The sequence below is a fragment of the Rattus norvegicus genome, chromosome 2 (genome assembly GCF_036323735.1).
Source record: "Rattus norvegicus strain BN/NHsdMcwi chromosome 2, GRCr8, whole genome shotgun sequence".
NCBI lineage: Eukaryota > Metazoa > Chordata > Mammalia > Rodentia > Muridae > Rattus > Rattus norvegicus.
In genome coordinates this window covers 35302602-35318948 of record NC_086020.1, presented here as the reverse complement: position 1 = coordinate 35318948, position 16347 = coordinate 35302602, and the positions used below count along the sequence as shown (strand labels likewise).

Genomic DNA, 16347 nt, shown 5'->3' with positions numbered 1-16347 from the left:
CTGGATAATGTCTTTTAGACACCACATGACTTCTCAAAATTTGGTTGCCTAAACAAGACCAGTGTATTGACAGGCCCTGTCAATACACTAAAGTGGAGAAAAGAAGTTTCATAAGGCCCCACCCTGACATTTTCTGTTGGCAGTCAGTGACTGCTGAGAAAATGAGAATCAATATTTTCCAGGATCAAGGCCCTCTGTTATCCAATCTCAAGTGGTCAGTCCTAGACACATGTAAGGAGGGGTCACGCTAAATGGCTCAGTGAGGGACAGAGAGGGAGAGGGAGAGGGAGAGGGAAAGGGAGAGGGAGAGGGAGAGGGAGAATGATTATAGGAAAGGTCATGAACCTGAAGGGGCACAGGAGAAGCTGGAGAGAGAGGGGGCTGTAGAAATGATGTAGATACATAATACATGTATTCATGTATTAAATTCTCAAAATGATTTAACTAAAGAAAGCTGCTATTTCTTATAAAAGACAATGTAAGCATATTTTTAGGGTATACTGTGGAATGTGAGTTGATACTGTATGCATCATGCTTCATGAATTTACTGTTTTAGAAGCACAGTTAAGAGAATAGCAAGATACATGGCTAAGGATGACATAATTCACATCAAGTTTGATCATCATGTAGGAGTGGAGAAAAGAATAAACTTCGGGTTGTTGAACTTGCTTTTGGTCTGTACTGTTTCTTTCCTTGGCTTTCTTTGTGTTCAGCAAACTCCCACTATCTTTTCATGAAGAAGGGAGCTCTCCCATGCTTTCATATTCATGAGGAAACCAGATGCTATTTCCCCATGGCCAGCATCTACTTGACAATCTCTGGTTGCTGCTTGTTCTTCCCATGGTTCTTCCCACTCATGGGCGTAGTCTCACCCCGTGGGTGGGGCATAGCAATAATAGAGAGCAAGGACTGACCAAAGACTGATATAGTAGGCTTAGGAGTAGCCTCAAATTTTGCTCAACAAACATTTATTTGTTACCTATTATTCATATTTGTTCCCTTTAATGTATCCTGATCTTGTCTTGGTCTTGGCTAGAGCAGTCCCAGTGGAGACACTGCTTGAGGTGAGGTGATAGGGATGTGGGTGGAGAGAAAGAGAAGGAAGCCAATAGAAATGATTCTGTGGAAGTTCAATATGCTGCATGTGTGTGTGTGTGTGTGTGTGTGTGTGTGTGTGCGTGTGTGTGTGTGGCAGTTGCACATAAAAGACAGTCCTCTATCCTTATACTTAGGCTAAGATAAATTTAATAAATAGATTCCCATAATTGACTTGAGACTCAAGAACTCTTAGAACGTGATCCTGTGAAAGATGTGGGAGAAAAAGAGATACCTACTCTCAGTAAACTGGGAGACATCAGCAAGTTTGTGGGTGGTCTGAAGCGACTTGTGTACTTTCGTTTTTTATCCATTTCTATTTCTAGTGGGGCCTATTTTCCCCTAATGTATTTCTTCAGTGAATGTCACACTTACCTAAACAGAAACAACAAAATTTGTATTTTAATTTAACTTTAATAAAAAAAAAGTCTTAGGAAATACTTGAAATGTTAATCCAGAAAGTATATGTCATGGCGACTGTTTACTCTTTTCTCCACTCAGCCAGCCAAGGCTGGCAGGCTTTTGTTAAACAGCATTTGTTATGTAACCAATGGTTTATTGATGGACATTTAAATTGTTTCCAACTTTTTATTATTACAAACAAACTACAGATGACATGTGTGTGTACACAGTGTTTGCTTGTTTCCGCTTTTACAGTAAACTTGCCGGTTCAAGGACTATAAATATTTTAATTTGTATAGGTGTTGTTAGAGTTTGGTTTTGTGTTGGATAGCTGTACATTTGGGATTATATCTTGGTCTTGGCTATAGGAGTCTCATTGGAGACACAGTTTGAGGCCAGTAATAGGAATGTGGTCAGGAGATTAAGAGAAAAAAGCCAATAGAAACAAGTCTGTAGAAGTTCGAAGGTGACAGCGGGGGTGGGGGGTGGAGGGTGGGGGGTAATGATTGTGTCACAGGTCAAGTTCTCCTCAGTTCCCCACCCTCTTAAAAGTGTTGATTTGAGGAGGTGAGCTCCCCGCATGGAAATCTTCCTCTCAGAGCTTCTCTTCCAGTCAATTTGACTGCAAATATCTGTTGTTCTCAATTCTATATGGAAATGCTTTCAATAAGAAAATAGAGACTCTTTTTCAAAGGTTAAGGCAGTTTGTTGCTATTAGGCCTTTTCTACAGGGATGTGAAAAGAAATCCTTTAGATAAAGGTAGATGCTTTATACTGTCCACTTTCTGTTGAGATAACAACCTTTAACACACTGGGTACTTTGCGGAAAGAAAGAGAGTATGTATTGACTTAACCTGCAGTTTGACAGGCTGAAAGTCCAACATCAGGTGACACCATTTCTTTAGATATTGGGGATGCCCCTCTGGCTATGTCATAACCCAACAAATGACATCATGGCTGGAACAGATGAGGGAGAGAGATTCCTGAATGAAAGGCAGGAAGCCAGAGATGGAGAAATTCAAGAAGTAGGCTTCCTCTCTTGTAACAACTCAATTCTCCTAGGAATTAACCATTAGTCAAGATCTTAGGAGAAGTGCCTTTATTTCTTCTGAGGGCAGCTCCCAATAACCTGAACACCTTCCCCTAGACTCCACCTCTTGAAGTTTCTTCTACCTCAGCAGCACCACACTGAGGTCATGGTGCCAGGGGTAAGTCTACATCCAAATTAACCACAACCTTTCCTTCCACAGCATACATCGCCTGGGAAGAAGGAAAGGTGCCATGAAGGACACATCTGTGGAGGAGCACAGATATACATTTTTTATAAAGACAAAGAGCAATTGAATATTCACTCTAGGGTTAAAACATGGAAATGCAATATGTGACAATAGTAACAAAAGGCAGAGGGAGGGAGAAAACCTTTAAAGGTAACAAGTTTTGAGTTGCTGTTTTCAGTCGCACAGTAACCATTAAAAACAATATGAAAATATAGCTAAAAAAGCAAGGAAATGTAAGAGATAATAAAAGTGTGTGCTTAATTCAAATGAAGAAGGAAACAGAAGAGTAAAAGATGAAAGAAAATATGCAAAGAGAAAATGAAAAGCAATCTGGCTGAAGTGGTCTTGGTTGTAACACTAATCACATTTGATGTAAATGGAATAAACAGTCAAAAGAGTATGACAATGGGTCAGCACACACACACACACACACACACACACACACACATTGTAATTGTAATACATAAGAAAGAGAAGAACATTTTTACTGTGCAAATAAGTTAATGGGGCTGGAGAGAGAGCTCGGTGATTAAGAGTACTTGCTGTTCTAGAAGACCTGAGTTCAGTTCAAGGCATCCACATTAGATAGTTCACAGCCACCTGTAACTCCATTTCTATTGGATCCATCACCTTCTTCAGTGCAGCTACTTAAGGTACCCAGATTCACAATACTCCAATATTCCTCCACTATCTCCAGATTTCCAGAGAGAGTTGACTTGGTTCTCCTCTCCTCTCCTCTCCTCTCCTCTCCTCTCCTCTCCTCTCCTCTCCTCTCCTCTCCTCTCCTCTCCTCTCCTCTCCTCTCCTCTCCTCTCCTCTCCTCTCCTCTCCCCTCCCCTCCCCTCCCCTCCCCTCCCCTCCCCTCCCTTCCCCTCCCCTCCTCCTCTCTCTCTCTCTCTCTCTCTCTCTCTCTCTCTCTCTCTCTCTCTCTCTCTCTCTCTCTAGCAGAATGTTATACATGTCCAAAGTTTTTACAATTTGTGGCTCAACCTTTCTCTTTGGTGCGATCTACCACGTAAGGCCAGAAGCTCTGTCCCAGAGGCCCTTGCCAGCTAGTTTTGCTGGTACCACACTCAGAGGCTATGTGCCAATTTAGGGTTATTGACAGCTGAACCTGACACCTTAACCTTGGCTCTGATAATTGACAAGGAACCCAGGAGTGGAATTTGGTTTCAGGAGCTGCAGTCCTGCCTGTGATGTGAGAGGCCAGATTTGTGCACAATGTCCCTGGTGACTCATCCCTTTGTACTATGCTGGTTGGATCTTGTTTTACTTAGAATCACTTTGCGCCTTCCTGGTAGAGTCTATTGCTTCCAACTGAACCATATGATATGTCTAAGGTTCTCTTATCCAAGCTCTGTGGCCTGTCTTCATTGAAGCAACAAACCTTTTACATTTCAATAACTTCCCCCCTGGTAAAACACAGTCCTTCAGAAGAGCCAGTGTCCAAAGAGTGCAGAATCACACTGTTCTGTGGTCTATGCAGGCTTTCCTGAGCCTGTTCAGGGGATGAACAGGAGCTGGGCAGCATTGTTCTGGCCTTGGCACAAATCTTCCCTGTAATGTGATAATCACAACAGGCCAGTGCTGAGGTGGAGACCAGCGTGCAACCCTCAGGAATCAACTTCTGAACTCCTGACTTTTCCTTCACTGCCTGAAATTATATTGTTTAAAATGGTAGAAACCCTATTATAAATTGTTCTTCAGTTAAGGGGTTTGGCTCATGTATGGATCACTGTGGTTTGAAAAGAAAAAAAGGGGTGTGTTGGGGGAGCAAGAACATCTTAGTTTAGCCAAGAAATAAAATCTAACCAAGGTAAGGAGGAAGTGGGCCAAGAAAAGGGCTGGGAGCACAGGGAGAGGATTCATTTTCTGTGTGCTGTTTAAGACTGTGTAGTAGTCTATCACTTGTTGCTAAGATAATTTCTAGAAGCTTCCTTATGCTTTCTCTCCTCTGGAGAATAGGACATTAAGAACATGCCTTTTGCAACAGTTAACACCATATAGCCTTTGGAATCTTAGATTTCCCTTGGTTTTCTGACATGGACCCCAAATCTCATAGGAGGGAGATGGAGGGAGGGAACAGGGTGGGAAAGGGGATAAGGAGAGAAATGGGGGAGTGGTTCAGGATCAGGTATGGGGAGGGACAGGAGAAATAAATGGCCAGATGGCCATGACAGTGAATGGAATCTGCAACTGCCATGCGTGGGGAGGTGGTGGGCATCTCAAGAACGTGCTAGAGACCTGGGATAGGGGAGGTGCCAAAGAATCAATGAGGTGACCTGAGTTGTGACTTACGGCATTGGGGATATGGAACCTGAAGCGTCTACCTCCAGTAACCAGACAAGAACCCCAGTGGAGTAATAGGGACATTAACCTACCCACAAAACTTTCAACCCAAAATTTATCTGGTCTGCAAGAAACAAAAGGGAGGGGAGATGGAACAGAGACTGAGGGAATGGCTAACCATTAACCAGTCCAATAGAGACCCATCCCATGGATAAGCACCAAATCCCTGACAGTATAATGATACTCTGTTATGCTCGCAGACAGGAGTATGCTGTCCCCTGAGAGGTTTCACTCAGCAGCTGACTCAGACAGATGCAAAGACCCACAGCCAAACAACGGATGGAGCTTGGGGATTTTTATGGAAGAGTTGGGGAAATGATTGCAGGTCCCAAAGGGGATAGGAAGTCCACAGGAAGAGCAACAGAGTCAAGTAACCTGGACCATTGGGGCTCTCAGAGACTGAAATGCCAACCAAAGAGCATACAAGGGTTGGACCTGCCTCCCCCCCACACACATATGTAGCAGATGTGCAGCTTGGTCTTCATGTGGGTTCTGAAGAACTGGAGCTGGGGCTACCCCAAAAGCTATTGCCTATACATGGGACATGTTCTTCTAGCTGGACTGTCTCGTCTGGCCTCCGTGGGAAAGGATGTGTATAGCCCCACAGAGACTTGATGTACCAGGATGGGGGATACCCAGGGAACTCCACCCTCTCAGAAGAGAAGGAGATGGGGTGAGCATAGAGATTGTAGAGGGTGACTGGGTGGCGGGGGGCAGCCATCTGGATATAAAGCGAATAATAGTAACGAACTTTTGTTTGTGATGTGGTCCTTTTTCCATCATTGGTGGTTTAGTGGGCAAGCAAAGATTAACTCAGCATAATGTTGTACTTTTATTCTAAATCATATTGATCTTCCATTTAGGTATGTGTGCAACCTCTTAAATCAATCACACAGTCTTCCCTACATGGTTTTTCTCCCCACTTTTCTAATTCTTCCAGCATCTGGTTGTGCACCAGGTAAAAGAGTTCAGTCTCTGCCTGGAGTTTATTAGTTGACAGCAAATGCTCTTCTTGCCCCAAGCCTTGCCACTGAGTATGCTGGCTTCCGTTTACCATTTGCAGCAGGCAAAGCTTACTCATCTTGCCTGTAGAGCCTTAGCCACCTTATTATGGCCGGCTAGGCATTCCGTGACTCTCATCCATGCATTAAAAACACCTTTTGCTTCCATTTCTCCCACATTATATGGTTTAGGCAGATTTCGCCTTTTCTAACTCAGTGAGTGAGCCCTGTAGGGCTTGGGGTCAGTTCGGGAATAAAGTCTAGGGCCTTTGTTTTAAATACATGTTACATATTTTGTAGCTTGCATGGAGGCTTCTTCGTAGCCCAAGTGGCAGCCTCTCTTAGGGACCAGAGTAGGTGGTCAGGCAAGAGATAGTTGGTCTCCATTTCCTCCCATGGCTGGCCCCCATGAAGACAAACAGGAAATTAGAAGAGTCACTAATCACTGTTGCTCTTTGTAGGAAAGAGATTAAGGAAGGGTGATCTACATTGTCTTCCTTTTCTTTATAATAGCAAGCCTTACACAAGGGTTGCTGGGGGTATGGCCTTTGTCATAGAATTGATTACCCTCCATGAAATACCGAAGTGGAACAGAGGGCCTGGATAAGTCTTATCCTTCCACTGAACCTGATTTCCAAAGCCTGGTTTCTTTGTTCCAAAGTGGGATACCAGATGCCTCCTGTTGTGTGGCATTAGTTTTCGCAGTTGGACCTCCATAATAAGGGATGGCAGTAGAATATTTAGACAGAGAGACAGAAATCGTGATTGGTTTAATAGTTGCTAATGTATTCAGATGATCTCGGGAGGCTACAGCAGCCCTCTTTGTAGCCCTGGGAGAAGGGATGGGTGTTCCTGGAATTGTGCCATGTGTGACAGTGATCTGCTCAAGCTGGTAAATACCTGTCAATCTAGGGCCAAGTTATAGATGAAAGAAAGGAATGTCAGAAGGTAGAAGTTACTTGGAATGAGTTGGGAATCAAATTCTGAGCAATGTCTTGTCTTCATTGGAGTGTTCCTGTCTTAGTTAGGGTTTTATTGTTGTGAACAGACATCATGACCAGCGCAAGTTTTATAAAGGACAACATTTAATTGGGGCTAGCTTATAGGTTCAGAGGTTCAGTCCATTATCATTAAGGCAGGAACATGGCAGCGTCCAGGCAGGCATGGTGCAGGAGAAGCTGAGAGCTCTACATCTTCATCCGAAAGAAGTCAGGAACAGACTGAACATCCTAGGCAGCTAGGAGGAGGGTCTCCAAGCCCACCCCACAGTGACACACTTCTTCCAACAAGGCCACACCTTCTAATAGTGCCACTCCCTGGGCCAAGCATATGCAAACCATCCTAGTTCCCTTCAAGTAAGAGGTTCCATGGCAAACACGGCACACTTGCCTGGCTCTCTGACCTCTGTCACAGAGCGTGTCTTTGCATGGTGTCCATAACCACACATACCCAATGCTCATCTCACATGGCCTGTGTTCACAGAGTGAAAGTCTCCTCCCTCTTATGCATGGAGTGGCAGCTATTCAGTGTTCCAGGCTTCCTCTCGTAGTTTCCCATGAGAGTATTAAAATTTTTGTTAAAATAAAAAGCATGATGAATCATGTGCTTTGAAGAGTTGAATTATGCCAACAAAACCATTATTTTTACAAATACACAATCATCTACACGCTACTTGTTTCTTCTTCTTTATTTAAAAGGGCTCCATCACATGAGTTCTCTGAGTCCTGGTTTCCATGTTAAACCACAAGTGGGCTTAATTGATTATTTATATCATCCAACACATTCCTTTTAATGTAGCCATAATGACAGATACTCAACCTATTTCTCACTTGATAAATACTAATTTTTCCCACTAGAATGATTTAAAACACTTTTCAAATACATCTCTTTTTACAGATTAGTATTATTTCTATGGAATAAATTTATGAAAGAGAAATGGCGTAGCCTATAGTATATCTTCACTTTCTGAGATATTGCCAGATTGTTTTCTAACCAAGACTCACAGTTCCCACTTACAGGAGTAATATATTCAAAATTGTCTTGTTTCTCTGCCAAAAGTATCTATTGTGACTCTTATTTGACAGTCCAAGGGATATACATTATGTTATTGTTGCTTCAACTGGATTGAACACTTTCTGATAGGCGGCTTTCTGCCGGCTGTGTTTACTCTTACGGTGCCTGTGCAGTCCCTGTCCTTATTGTTGCTCATTTATAATAGTTCTTTATATCAAAAGCTTATTAACCCCTTCTCTGTCAAACATATTGTAAAGATTTTCTTTAGTGTGATCACTTTTCGAAACACATTTTAAATTTTTAGGTATTTAAATATACCTACACTTTCTTTTGCATGTCTGGGTTTTGAGTTTGTTAAGGCCGTCTCCCTTGCTGATGGGATTGTATGCAAGGCACTTTAAAAAGATTTATTACTTTTTAAATTTTTGGTTCATAAATCTTTAATTCATACAGAACTCATTTTTACATGGAGTAAGAATTAAAGGGCCAACTTAATATTTTCTTCAACAGATAATCAGTTATTCAAGGTCAGTTTAAGAACCAAGTCATCTTTCCTTTCAACCACCACCACCACAACATCCACACAGAGGAATTCTCTGCCTTCAGGGAGCTGGGGCCATGTGAGTCACAGTCTCTAGGTAAGCATCATCTCAATGTATGTGCATGTGTGCATGTGAGTGTGCAAGCATGGGTATGTGAGCATGCTTAAGTAAGGAATGCAATCATGTATGTGCATGCATGCTCTGTGTGTACATGTGTATATATATATATATATATATATATATATATATATATATATATATACTCCTTCATTACCCTTCAAGGTCTAGGGAGAAATGTAGGAAAGAGTGTCTGCTGTAATTTATATTAATTCCAATGTGGAAGGAGAATGACAGAGGTAGACAGAGGTAGAAAATGAAGAAGACAATAGTTAGAAAGAAAGGAAAAGACTGTTGAGCAAAAGCTGGTAGGGGAAAAATTGTCTGTCATTTTCAAAAAACCAGAAAAAAACCAAACCCTAATCCACTTAGTTTTTGTGACCCCAGCTCTGTAGAAGATGACAGCATAGATGTTGACAGTGGGTATGTTTTCAACATCATGGTCACTGACAAATGAATCCCATGTTGTGGTGGGTAAGACCCATGGGAAAGTGGCTGAGACCTGTGCCCCTGGAAAGGAGATTGAGCTAGGAATCTAGAAAGGAATATAGTTAGTAAGCGCTGGCCTCTGAGAGAAGAGCCATCTTTTGCTTCGAAATGAGCAACCATTCTAAATTACTAACGTCAGCGCTGGACATTGTTTTGGAAGCTAAAATGGCTGATGGGCCCAACTCATCATTGCACATTTGTGTTGCTTTATGAAAATTACTAAGAGCACAAAGAGGAGACTGTTTCGGGGAAGAGCCTGGAACATTCCCCTTGTGTGCAGGGATCCTTCTGGAATCCGAGGTTTTCATTTACTGCAGGTCTCCCACGGGCCTCTCCCTCTGTCCGCTCTTTCTCATGGCCATGGTTAGTATACTATGCTAAGAGTACTGAATTACATAATTGGTTATTCCTGGTTGGGATAGATATATTTTAACTTTCTTTTGGAAAGGAGTGGTAAAAAAAAAAACAAAACCAAAAACTCAAAACCACCACCACCAATGTAGTTATTTGGAAGCCTAATTGTTTACCTTTCTTTTAAGTCCCCCCCCCCATTCCTGATGCTGTTTCAGTCTTTGTTTCTCTTGTTTAGTTACTTAATTATATTCTAGCCTTACCCTCCCCCTTTGTCGTATTGCCAAGGAGAACATAGCATAACAAGTTTTCACATACTGCATACATTTTGTGTTAAGTAAGTAACATGAATTTTGTACTTGAAGTTAAATTAGGATATTGAGGGTAATTTGTAGAAGTGGATGGAGACACACTTCAAACAGTTATCATCTCCTTTTCTTTTTGCAACATATATTAGGATATGATAGTTGTGGTATGTGGCTTATATATAATTCTCTTTGAAGGAAGATGGATAAAGTCAGTTAAATATCTTAATAACAATTGTTTTTATTTTAAAAATATTTCTTTTAACTTTTGAAATTATACTGACATCATTTCTTTCTTCCCTTTTCTCCTTTCCTTACCTCCTTCCAAACCCACCCATATATTCCCCTTCAAAGTCATGCCCTCTTTTCATTAATTGTTGTGACATACTTACAGGTATATACACATACATTTCTTAACACGTAAGTACACCTTGCTCACACTGTACAATGTGACTTGTAGGTATGGTTCCAGGCTGACTACTTGGGATTGCATAGCCAACTGATGGACTCTTCCTTAGGGAAGACTGTTTCCCTAGTTCTTGACATTCCTTAGTTGCCTATAATTCTTCATACAGGGCTGAGGACTCCTGGGTTTGACACAATAATCTTAAGGGTAGAGTAGTGGCATGTATATCTTGTTAGTAACGCACACTTCTATAGTTAAGACTTGTTCAACAAGAGGGAAACCAGGCCCAGTACTAGAAACATTCAACTACCTGGGGCTACTGAAATCATAAATCTTGCAGGGAAATCTCCAAGTGCCACTCAACTAAATCCGAACAATCCTAAATGTTTGTTCTTATATCTTCAGATAAGTGTAGTTCTCACTCCTCATCGATGAAGCTTCTCTTTACAACAGACAGAGAGCAGGGCAGAAAAACCATATTCGATCAAAATACAGACTTGTGGAGGCCAGTCCCAGTGGCTATGTCTACAGAAAACATATTTCTAAGGCTTAGGAAACATTGTGGAAGAGGGGGCAGAAAGGTTGTAAGTACCAGAGGACCAGGGAGTTTTCAGTAAGATTGTGTCCCCAGGAATGTCAGAAGCTACACCTATAAATTCTCACCAACGTGACCTCCTAAGCATGAGATGAGCAAGGACAACAATAATAGAAATAATAATTATTTTTGAATGTTTAAATTAATCATCAGAAAGATTTACATGGCCTAGACTCTGGGATTGTTCATTTGAAAAACATATGTCAGGGACATGGTATGGGTTGACAGTTTTAAAGGTTAGTCATTCAAATTTTGATTAGAACTTTTGTGGTCCTCCAAACAACAACAAATGGTGCTCCATGCCTTTTTGGCCATTTTTTCCCCAACAGGAGATTGATCACCAAGGCCTCTTAATTGGTTGTCAGTGCGCAACACCTAATTCTTTTCTATTTTGAAGACGGAGGGGGGTGGGGGGGACAGAAGAGAGCGCAGCTCGACAATGTGACATTGTTAGAAGTTATCTGGTAGACGCAGCTTTGATTTCACATCTGTGGACTTGTTACTGAAAGAAAAGCCTCTCTGCCCACCCCCTCACCGTCATCCTAATGTGGTCTCAATTCAAGATAAAAAGAAAGTCCTAAAATTTAAGATTATTTAGTATCAAAGGGAGATAACAAAAACCACATTTTCATCAAAAGTATAAGCTTATGCTTTCTTCTTAAAATTAAACACATTTGGAGAGCCGCCCTCCTAAGTTCTCACACAGAAGCTCAGAAACAGCAAAGGCCATTGTTGTTTATCTAGAGGCAGTCATAATTAAGCACTGTGAGAATCTGATCTTGTCATTTTAACTCAAAAGGAAGACAAAAGAAAACTACTATCTTTTCAAAGCATTAAAAATAAAAATAGAGAATTTGAATTGATTTTGAGACTGAGTAGAGTATGGTGATGGCGGTCAGGAGAGGAACTGTGACCTAGACACATACTTCTAAGACCGTTATTCAAGGGTTGTTATTTACTACCTCGCTCCCTTTTTGATGGCCCATCCTTTAAATTTGTTTGAGTACACTGTTCCCTAAATTAATTTTTGGTCTCAACTCAAAATTTTCCAGAGATTCAACTTTTGAGGAAAACTGGTGCAGACTACATGGAAAGGTGAATGGCTGAAAAGGAGACAGAGGCAACAGGTTGGAAAAAGGAAGCTTGCACAGGCTTCCAGGTGGCTCTGGGACGCCAGAAGAGAGCAGGAGAGTCATTATGTGCACATTTCAATAGTTGCTAGACAGTCACTTCCACACCAGTGCCTCCAAATGGATCCCTTACCCTGGAGTAAAGATTCTTGCAAGCAGCAGAGGTGACACAGTCTGAAAAGGCAAGCAGACAGCAAAGACGCTCACCCATAGTATTACAAGAGTCAAATCAAGGGCTCATTCGTACACACCCACAGAGACAGAAGGCCTTGAGAATATGAAGTGGGTGATGCCCTCAGACTCAGCTGGCCCTTTAGGATTTAGACCCTGGGTGAAAGACAAGGGGAGATGGTACACTATGCTGTCAGAACTCCAAGTAGAAATTTTCAACAGACTAGTGATAAACTGATATTATTTTGTGTACCATTGATAAGTGGTTATTAGCCCAAATGCTTGAATTACCCTAGATGCACAGAACACATGAAACTCAAGAAGGATGACCAAAATGCAAATGCTTCACTCCTTCTTTAAAAGGGGAACAAGAATACACTTGGGAGGGAATAGGGAGGCAAAGTTTAGAACAGAGGCAGAAGGAACACCCATTCAGAGCCTGCCCCACATGTGGCCCATACATATACAGCCACCAAACTAGATAAGATGGATGAAGCAAAGAAGTGCAGGCAGACAGGAACCGGATGTAGATCTCTCCTGAGAGACACAGACAGAATACAGCAAATACATAGGCGAATGCCAGCAGCAAACCACTGAACTGAGAACAGGACCCCTGTTGAAGGAATCAGAGAAAGGACTGGAAGAGCTTGAAGGGGCTCGAGACCCCATATGAACAACAATGCCAAGCAACCAGAGCTTCCAGGGACTAAGCCACTACCCAAAGACTATATACATGGACTGACCCTGGGCTCCAACCTCATAGGTAGCAATGAATAGCCTAGTAAGAGCGCCAGTGGAAGGGGAAGCCCTTGGTCCTGCCAAGACTGAACCCCCAGTGAACCTGATTGTTGGGGGGAGGGTGGTAATGGGGGGAGGATGGGGAGGGAAAGCCCATATAGAAGGGGAGGGGGAGGGGTTAGGGGGATGTTGGCACAGAAACCAGGAAGGGGAATAATAATCGAAATGTAAATAAGAAATACTCACGTTAATAAAGATAAAAAAAAAAGTTGAGAGTCGCATGAACTGCATTTGGGGAAACAAAGAGACCAGGAAAATGAGGGTAAGTTCACAATGTTGGTGGTTCCTTATTCTGACAATAACATAGTTGACCTTGGTGGTTGTTTGAAAACAGAATCCACACCAGCTGAATGGCACTGACTTTGAAATTGTTCCTATGCCTTCAACCCTGTGCCCTTGGAAACCTGACTTCATAGAAGTGCCAGTGTTTCCTTCCCTTTCACTTTCCTTCAACTCTTGCTTGTTTGTCAGGGCTGAGTGATCCTTGCTCACTCAGAAACTAAGCACCATCTTTATAAATATCCTCACTAGTATATAGGATGTATAGATTTCAAAATGTTATCATTGCCTCTGTGTCTCCATGAATCAAGGGTTTGCTCATTCCTCAATATTTTAAATTTCTTTTTAATTAGTGTCCCATTATTAACTTGTAGCTGCTTTCTCTTAAGTAATATGAATTTTGAGTATATCATTTTTCTTCATTTTATTTATGCTCCTTCAGATTTTTTAACCTCTGAAATGTTTTCTTCTGCCAGTCATTTATCATCTTCTATGATCTTGAGATATTTTTCTCCATTATTTTGCTTGACCTTTCCTCCTTTCTCTTAAAGAGAGTTTAAGTCTCCTTTCTCAGCTGCTAGGGATTAAAAAGGTGGTATGCTCCATTTCCTAAATAAGGATTTAAAAAGCAGCTTCAGTAGACAGTGCCTACCTGCTAACTGATAAGGTTAGAAAGAAAGTTGGGAAGAGGGTTAACTTCATTATTAGCTGTCTGCTGGTGTTCCTGTGACTTTCTTCTTCAGAGCCAGGTCTCCCTGTGTATAATCCAGGCTAGCCTCGAAGGCTCAGCCTTCCTGTGTACTGGAATTAGGTGAATCTGTTACCATATCTTCTAAAACATAACAATTTTGAAGATTCATCACTTTGAAAATTCATACACAAAGTATGTATGGTAAAGTCTAATGGGCCAAAGTAGCTTCCTAAATGTCCACAGTGCCAAACCAGGCAAGATACCATGCAGCTCATGGAAACCAGAGAGTGGTGAGAGAGGGTTATTTAAGGGTGGAAGGGGAGTCGGGCAAAGTGGAACCAAGAGGAAGCTGTCTGGAAGGATACAGCTGCTAGCACTTTGCTCAATGTCTAAGACAAGTAACAGCAAAGATAATCTTCTGAAGGCTCTCCACCTGCCTGCAGGGTTGTGGGGGCTAGAAGTCTGCAGGGGGAGGAAGAGTGACAGAAAGAGGGGGAAGGGGAGAGGAGGGAAGAAGGGTAGTGGGAAGGGGAGGGCAGAGGGAAAGGGGAGAAGGGGGAGGAGGAAGGGGTAGAGCAGGAGACACACACACACAGAGAAGAGAGAGAGAGAGAGAGAGAGAGAGAGAGAGAGACATATCAAAGTGTTATAAGAGAATTGAGACGAAAAGACATAATACATATCTGAAAAAAAACTGCATCTACAAGTGAATTAAAATCAATATTAAAATTGGTGGTCTGAAAGAAGAGCATAAACAAAAGACAACTTAGGCCAGACAAATGTCAGGAAACGATTAGTAATTGAAAGATCATTTCAGAAATGACCATTTCTACTCTGAGCAAAGAATACATAAACACAAGAACTAACCCCTGGGAATAAATAGGCAAAAAATATGAGAAGAAAATAAGGATTGAAGAATAAGATGAGAAAAAAGTATCTGACATGTGTATCATGTGGGATCTGTGGATGGAAAACCCCAAAGGTGGCAGGATAACTTGATGGGTGAAGGTGCTTGCTGGTGAGCCTGACACCCAAGGTGGTCCCTGGAATCCTCCAGATGCTGGGAGAAGAGAATTGACTCTATCAGGTTGTCTTCTGACTTCTGCATATGCACTGTGGCATGCCTACACATGTACACACACACACACACACACACACACACACACAAACACACACAAAGTAGTTATTTTACAATGATTTAAGAAAATGTTCTTGAAATTACAGACAAGTGAAAAAACATACATCGTAAGAACTTGATATTTGTATATGAAATACAGCACAGAAATAGATCATCTAAATATGTACTGAATAGTACATTATATAATTACTGGAAATGAAGGGGAAAACCCCTAAAATTTAGACAAAAAGACCGAGCCATTTGAAGGTGATCCAGACAGACCAAAGGAAGAGGCTAACACTTGTTTGCAGTGTTCATAGTGGGGAGGAAACAAAAAACAGCCAGTAAAAGGCAAGAGAGTTTCTATAACATGGTTATATGACCACAAAGGGTGTATTACAAGCATACAAGAAGATAATAGGACAAAGTTCCAGCCAAACAATTGCTGAAAATAATAAAGGGGGATGGGTGGGTAAAGGATTTTCAGGCTGGTGAACAGAGCAGTAACTATGAGTGTCTTCTGTGTTGTCAAACAGGCTGTGTACAACTCCATTATTGACGATGGAATTTTCTTACCATAATTCAACAACATTGAACATTACTGATATAACCTGACCAGCATTCTAGCACATGGAATCTGTGGAATTAAATCTTACATTCTTAATATAAACAAACACACAAAACAAAGCCAACAAGTGCAAGAGTTAACGCTGGAAATAAATCATTAAAAACTCATTTTGAGAAATGAAATAAAAATAAATAAAAATAAAAAGGCAGAGCACGAGGAAGAAATTAACCAAAAAGTATATAAATTGAGGTAGAAACATAACAAACATTACAAAATCAAAATTTGTGGTTTTGAAATAAAAAGAGATGAAAGTGGAGTCAGGATGGTTTCAATAAGTGTCTTCCAAGCCCACATACAGGAGCTTGTTTTCAGCTTGTTAGGAGACAACTGTAACATAATCCTAAGTCTAACCGAAAACCTAACCCTAACCCTAACCCTAACCCTAACCCTAACCCTAACACTAACACTAACCCTAACATAAACCTAACCCTAACACTAACCCCTCAACCCTAACACTAAACCTAACACTAACCCTAACCCTAACCGTAACCCTCTAACCCTAATTGTAACCCTAAACCTAGCCCTAACCCTAACCCTACCCAAACACTAACCCTAACCCTAACCCTAACACTAACACTAACCCTAACCCTA

At 41.5% G+C, this 16347-nt stretch overlaps 1 long non-coding RNA gene across 8 annotated transcripts in view; it reads left to right on the top strand.

Annotated features, from left to right (window-relative positions):
- LOC102546726 (uncharacterized) overlaps positions 1–16347 on the top strand; it is a 224589-nt gene that overhangs the window by 193528 nt on the left and 14714 nt on the right. For 7 of the 8 annotated variants that reach the window (XR_005500585.2, XR_005500592.2, XR_005500588.2 and 4 more), the window contains 2 exons: positions 8648–8775; positions 11995–13083. This is a non-coding gene — a long non-coding RNA (uncharacterized LOC102546726). Of the gene's footprint in view, positions 1–8647; positions 8776–11994; positions 13084–16347 lie in introns of those variants that run through there. The other variant, XR_005500587.2, reaches the window with a different exon arrangement.